The following is a 6,831-nucleotide window of genomic DNA, read 5'->3' as shown; positions in this document are numbered from 1 at the left end:
GGCCAAGATATATCACTGAGTATGTGTCAATGCGTACAAGTGCGCCTGTTTTCAACGAAACCGTTTCACGGCGACATGGGTCATTGTAGATGCGGAACCGGGTAGACACCGCTGTTCGAAGAAACTCTTTGACGGCGACTTGGAGCCCTCGGTATGTGCCAATCGGCCATGCTGGTGCTAAATGAGTCTTTGATGTCACTTGAAAAACAGCGCTACCGACACAGGACACAAAAAAGACAGTGGACACACACGTATATGTCTGTACGCCGAAAAGTCGGTATGTACTAGTAGGCGTGTGCCCAGCTTGAATGAACGTCTTTGACGCAAACTTAGGTAATGAGGTGTATGTCACTGGAAAGGTGGCGCTGTAGAATGACGAAAAGTATTCCTTAAATTTCTCTGACTCTTTGCACAATCGAAACCAGGCCAAATAGTTCGTGAAGGACTGGAACCCGACATATTAGTAGGCAGCACCACAAATGCCCTGCGTATGTGCCACTTTTCAATGAGCGGTTGTCACGGCAACACTTTAGTGAGCAGCACCATGAATGCATTGGGCCATGTGCCACTCTTAAACTCTCGCCAACTTGTTCAGCGACAGCTATGTTCAATGACAACTCGAACAAATACAAAATTGAGTGCCCCGAAATACCGCACATTGCCTTCCCTGAATAATTCCCGTCACCAATTAACGTGCGTTTTTGTTATGACGCTAAGCATCCCTCCACTTCGCCCCTCAGAAACAAACATAAGAGGACAACAATCACTGGTTATATTTATTGATTTCATTGCGAATGAAAATGACAAAACACTTTGTAGACACGAATGTCCGTAGTGAAATAAGATATTTTGACAGAATTCATCCAAATTGCTTGTGCCTTATAGCATCCATCGTCCTCTTATCCTGTTTTATCACCATAAAGTGCACCTTTCTGTATCAGGTGGGTTCATATACGACGTATTTGAGCATTGGAATGCTTGTGCGAAAGGTCTAAAATTTCTTAGAGCTAGGTTGACTCTGGAACAAAAGAAAGCAGTTCTGAATAAAACCACGTCAGCGAATCTTTTTACGTGCCAGTAGCGACTCAAGATTACGCTCTTAGCCTTAGCAGGAGGCACACTAATTTTCTCCCCCACCCCCCGCCTATTATGAGCCCGAAACAGCTGCAGCTCAGACAAGGATAGATGGCTTCGTGGTGGTGCCAAAATGTGACGATCCTGGGGTATTTATCATGCACCGAAACTACGGACACGACTCGTGTTTGCATCCCGTTTTCCTGTCTGATTATCGTCAACGCGGCCGGCAATCAAGCCGCAGCCTGTTGTTGAGCTTCACAACGGTTGCACTGTACCAACGCGGCGGATGCGTCATGAACTATCTAATAAAGGAATTATAAGCTGACTAGATTGGCTCGACTTACCGTTAGCAATCCGCAAATGATGCAAAGCAAATTTAGAAAACTAATAGTGCGTCGATTTGAAATGCCGCATTAACAAAAACGATAATGAAAGCGAGAAAATGCATCTTTGTGCAACAACCAATTCCCATTGTACTCTAATTATAGAAAGCATACTAGCCAACCCTACTTACTCCTTGTTTGTTGTTATTTTTTATATCCTGCGGAACGCTGTTAACTCTTTCATCTACAGGAGGTTATTTTTGAGTAAAACTTGGTTTTATTTTAAAATGCTAAAGATCTGGTAAGGATATGCTGCCCTCAGTACAAAGCGTCTTTTTTTTTCGCTTTTCAGGCAGGCACTACATTGTGGTCACCCGGGGTGATTTCCATGCCAATAAGGGTCCAGCATTCACTTTTGGTATATGCCAGTAAAACGGCCCTTGTTTCCGAGCAAGCTTAAGGAGACGTAGCATTTTTCGCACATCCATGTCGTCCTCGAAGTTTGGGGTTTTGTACTGCTGACAGAACACTTTCCTAAATTGCGCTTTTTTTCGCTAGTGCTTGCAGTGAAGTACAGGTATTGGAGTCTCACATACGACTTTGATTTTATTATATCATCCACCTCGGAGATGGAGCCCAACAAAAGAACACATTGCACAAATGTAGTTTGCTTGTGCAATTCGCACCGCTGCTCGGCGTAGGCACTTATCTATGCTGAGGGCCACCTTTTATTATAAATACAAGGGGGGCCTCCTTTATTATAAATTTAAGGCTGCATGACGAAGTGCATTCTGTCGCCTATCCTCATTTGTTTATTAACGTCAACAAAGTTTACGCCACCAGTGCCTTCGTTTATACGAGCTGGTACAGAATGTCTTCATATACGTAGCGTCCGACAATACACAAAGAGAGAGACGCAGACATACATGGGGCTACGTGTGTCCTCATCTCCCTTTTTCTTCTCGTTTATCGTGCGTTGCGCAGACAAAAAAAATGTGAATGTGCTTTCAATAAAATTGAAGAAAATCAAAATACTACAGTTTATATTTGTTTGTCGCGAAAACACATTTCATTCAAATCGGTCCAGTGGGCATCTCTTAAAAGCACTTCTGCGTTTTAAATATATTTGAATATCGGTATTTTAAAGTTGGTCCCCAGCTAAAGCTTCCTCCTAAATTCAAAGCATTATTACCCAGCGTTATTTGCTTAACTAGCGGAACGAACTATATAGGGCGACATTAATTAAATAAATTAAAGCGTATGAACTGGATGATCAGCAGGACCAGTCGATTAAGGCTTTATTGAAGTCGTCGAAAAGGTATGTGCTACCAGAGAAGTATGAAGACGCCGCGTGTACCATAATTTACTTTAAAAAAAAAAGACCGAAGAAAATTATGGCTGAACTCATCTCACGATGACTGTCGACGGCAATAGGAGTAGCAATTGCCATGGCCTAGTGTTAGAGCGCCCGCCTCGGCTGCGGGAGGTTTTGGGTTCGATTCCCACCGCCGCCGGACACCCACTGGTTGAAATGGGCACACGCGTACCCTGCCCTGGCGTTCTGCTTTCTTCAGTGGTCATACGCTTGGGAAAGGAGCCTGTGCCCTGAATACTCGTTGAAACCCTCGTGAGCATAAAAAAAGTGATGTTTCGGCCGCTCCTACGGCGGCCATTTCCCATGTGGCGCCCTAATCACCTATTGAGGTGGGGACGGCTTCAGGCGTGTTTTCTGTACTGTACTCAATAATAAAAATCGGGTCCCTCGGTGGCCTGTGTTCTCGTTCGTTATATGTATTTATATGAAGCAGAAGAAAGGCAACCGAGGGGCCCTATTTTCATTAATCATACCGTATGAGAAGCCAACAAAACGTGACACCAAGGACAACATAGGGGAAAATTACTTGTGCTTACCAATGAATTAAAGAAATGATAAATTAATGGGAATGAAAATGGATGAAAAAACAACTGTCCGCAGGTGGGGAACAATCCCACGTGTTCGCATTACGTGTGCGGTGCTCTGACCATTGAGCTACCGCGGCGCCTTTTCCCCATCCAGTTTCTGGGGTACTTATGTTTTACAACTGGAACTAAACCTGGGAGTCTTAGCCAGCGTCAGCACTCACAAACTCTAACTCTGCCAACAAAATTTCATCATGTGGGGTATCTCTCGTTGCCCAATGGATAGCTTCACACGTATGAATCGCCGGAAATGAAGAGGCTGATCAGCTGGCCTGAACTTGCACTCATAACGACTGTGCTTGCCCTGAAATTTTGTGCAAGCTTGATGACGCTCGTCTGCTGATTCGTCACCACTTACTCAAACAGCACTCAGACCAGCGCATCGCAAATGGAACGTTCCTGCCCCGTGGTCGCGGTCAAGGTATGCCTCGTCGCACTCGAGCGCAACTCCTGAAGCTAAGGGTTGGCTGTGTGAACGTGTGCGAACGTTTATACAGACAAGGACGTGTGGACAGTCTATCGTGTACGTCTTGCGGTTGCTGCGAGACAATCCAGCACCTGATATTGGAGTGTCCCGCTTTCAGTGCGCGGCGCATATCACTAGTGCTCAAGGGAACAACAACTTCCATTCAGAATGATTATTCGGCGGACACACTAAGAAAACGCAAGCTGTTATGAAAAAGCGCGAAATAGAAAAGCAACAGGGCAAGAAAGTGACTCTTCTGCATGATAAACTGCGCATAGACAATGACCTATACGCAAGGGATGATGACGCGAATTCGAAAGTAGAGCTGGTTAGTCGTCAAAGAACCTCCAGCAAAAATTGAAAGGAAACTTCATGTGATGAAGAGCTGCGTCTGTTAAATATAAACACGCGCAGTGTTGTAAATAGAAGTCATCAGCTTGAAGCCATCATTCTGGGATCCAGCCCTCATGTCTTCGTGATCACGGAAACTTGGCTCCGTGATGACATTCATGACAACAGCATCTTTCCACCTTCGTACCAAATTTTTAGGCGGGATAGGAATTCAAGAGGGGATGGCGTCGCCGTCTTGAATAAACATAACATTCCAGCAACTCTTCCAAGACAAATCGACAATCATGAAAGTATTTCTTTAAAGTTGTCATGCTAGGGCTTTTCTTTATTACTACTCGTCATGTACCGTACTCCCGATCCACCCCGGCAGTTTTTGCATGATCTATACGAACACATGTTGAATATCACACAGGAGAAAAAATTATTTCTGGCAATTTCAACCTTCCTGGTGTTGATTGGAACGATCCTTTGCTTCTCGTGAGCATAGCGTGCATGTTCAGAGTGTACTAGACCTAATGTTATGTAGGAACCTGCAGCAAGTGGTTAAGCAACCTACTCGCATTCAAGGCAGCTCGTCCTCAATATTAGATCTTGTTTTTGTAAGCCGATGTATGGAAACTTTTTCTGTGTCAGTCCAACAAGGTCTTTCAGATCACTATATGGTGAAGTTCTCAAGCCCTCTAAAAGCACGAAATAGTGCTCCTATAAAACCAGTGACTGTTACAAACTTTTTTTCGTGCGGAAGATGAATGTATTTTAGACTACCTTGATCTCAACCTGAGCAGTTTTGGTGGGCCTGATGTCTCAGAGGTACGAGAGAAATTTAAATAGTTATGTTGCTACTGCATAGATAGCTTTGTGCCAAATAAAACGAAAAAAAAGAGAAGGAGAACCCATGAATAACGCTTGACATTTTGCACAAGAAAAAAAAAACTAAAACGGTTAAGACGGTGCGGTGCCTCCCACAGCACTATCCGAACGAATCAGACACTATTCAACCAAGCTGTAAACCGTGCAAAACACACCTATTTTCAACATATACGCTGCCAAACTTTATCCAGACCGCCCTGAAAAATTCTGGTCCCAATTGTGTCGGAAAAAAGAGGGCAGTAATCAAACAATGCATAATGACACACTCGTTACAGATAAGCAAAGCATCGCTGGGAATTTTAATGTTTACTTGCAGAGCGTTTTTCCAAAGGCTTGCGATGGCGCATGCGTCGATACCACGTCATGTCATCTTGACTCCGACATCGTATCATTATCAGGCGTGGTGTCTATGCTTCTCAATTTAAAACCTAAAGCTTCATCAGGCCCTGATAATATCCAAAATGCGTTTCTGCGTCGATATGCCGAGATGGTTGCCAGTTTTCTTGTGATCATCTTCCGTGCTTCCCTTCGTTCATCTAGCATTCCCAGCGATTGGAAAACAGCGCAAATCGTGCCACTATTCAAAACAGGGGTTAAGTCAAATGTCTCAAATTATCGTCCCATATCTCTCACTTCTTCCTGTTGCAAAATTCTTGAGCATATCAGAGCCAACTATATCACTCACTTTCTAAACAATAGGAATATAATAACCCCTTTTCAACATGGTTTCAGGAAGGGTTTTTCAACTGTTATTCAATTGGTTTCAGTCATACATACTTTCGCATCTATTCTAGATAACTTTGGGCAAATTGATGTTATTTTTTGGGACTTCAAGAAAGCCTTTGATTTAGTTCCTCACGCTAAACTTATTTTCAAACTTAAAAATATCGGCCTTCCAAGTTTTATTGTGGATTGGGTTTCCGCTTACTTATTTAATCGCAGACAGTTCGTTAATATAAACGGTGACTGCTCGTCCAAACTTCCTGTTACATCAGGTGTTCCTCGGGGAAGTGTTTAAAGACCATTGCTTTTTTAATATATAGAATGACATTGGTATTGTTATCCCTGAACCTGTCGAAATAAGGCTATTCGCTGACGACTGTGTTATGTTTAAGAAAACTGATAGCGTAGACGATCAGGTGCTTCTAAATAAATGCATGAGTAACGTTTATAAATGGTGCAACCAATGGTGTATGAAGCTAAACTACGAAAAAACAGTGTACATGAATGCAACCGGAAAGAATAATTACTCATCGTTTCCATATACGCTATCATCTCACCTACTCAATGAAGTCAGCGAATATAGGTACCTTGGCGTAACAATAACAAAGAATTTCAGTTGGAACAACCACGTACCTAACATATGCGCATCCGCCTTCCATAAGTTATGATTCCTCAGGTATAAACTTCGACAAGCCCCTCCATCCGTCAAGCTGTTGGCCTATAATTCAATCATCAGAACTGCCCTCGAATACGCATGTATTATTTGGGACCCACACAGTTATAAAAACATTGATGCTCTAGAAATGATTCAACGTAAATTCATTCGGCTTATCTTTTCTAAGTACCGCATGACGGACTCCCCAACTCTTATAATGCAACAAAATAATATCGAGCAACTGAAGCTCCGTCGCAAAATTCTGAGACTTAAGTTTCTTTTTCACTTGAGAAACAACAATCTCGCATTAGACCCTGCTCCATACATCCAACCTCTGATGTCACGACTGACTCGAAATCGTCATGCTGAATCGATAACACCATTTAGAACACGTACTAACACATTCA

General features: G+C 43.1%; 1 long non-coding RNA gene across 1 annotated transcript; it reads right to left on the bottom strand.

The window, feature by feature from the left end:
- Positions 1-763: 763 nt before the first annotated feature.
- LOC125943001 (uncharacterized) lies at positions 764-6,590 on the bottom strand. The gene is made up of 2 exons (XR_007465477.1): positions 6,403-6,590; positions 764-1,018 (listed from the first exon to the last, which is right to left on the bottom strand). It is a non-coding gene; the product is annotated as an uncharacterized LOC125943001 (long non-coding RNA).
- Positions 6,591-6,831: the final 241 nt, after the last annotated feature.

Source organism: Dermacentor silvarum, chromosome 2 (genome assembly GCF_013339745.2).
Source record: "Dermacentor silvarum isolate Dsil-2018 chromosome 2, BIME_Dsil_1.4, whole genome shotgun sequence".
NCBI classification, from domain to species: domain Eukaryota; kingdom Metazoa; phylum Arthropoda; class Arachnida; order Ixodida; family Ixodidae; genus Dermacentor; species Dermacentor silvarum.
The sequence above is the reverse complement of the archived record's forward strand: the minus strand, read 5'-3'. Positions and strand labels throughout refer to the sequence as shown.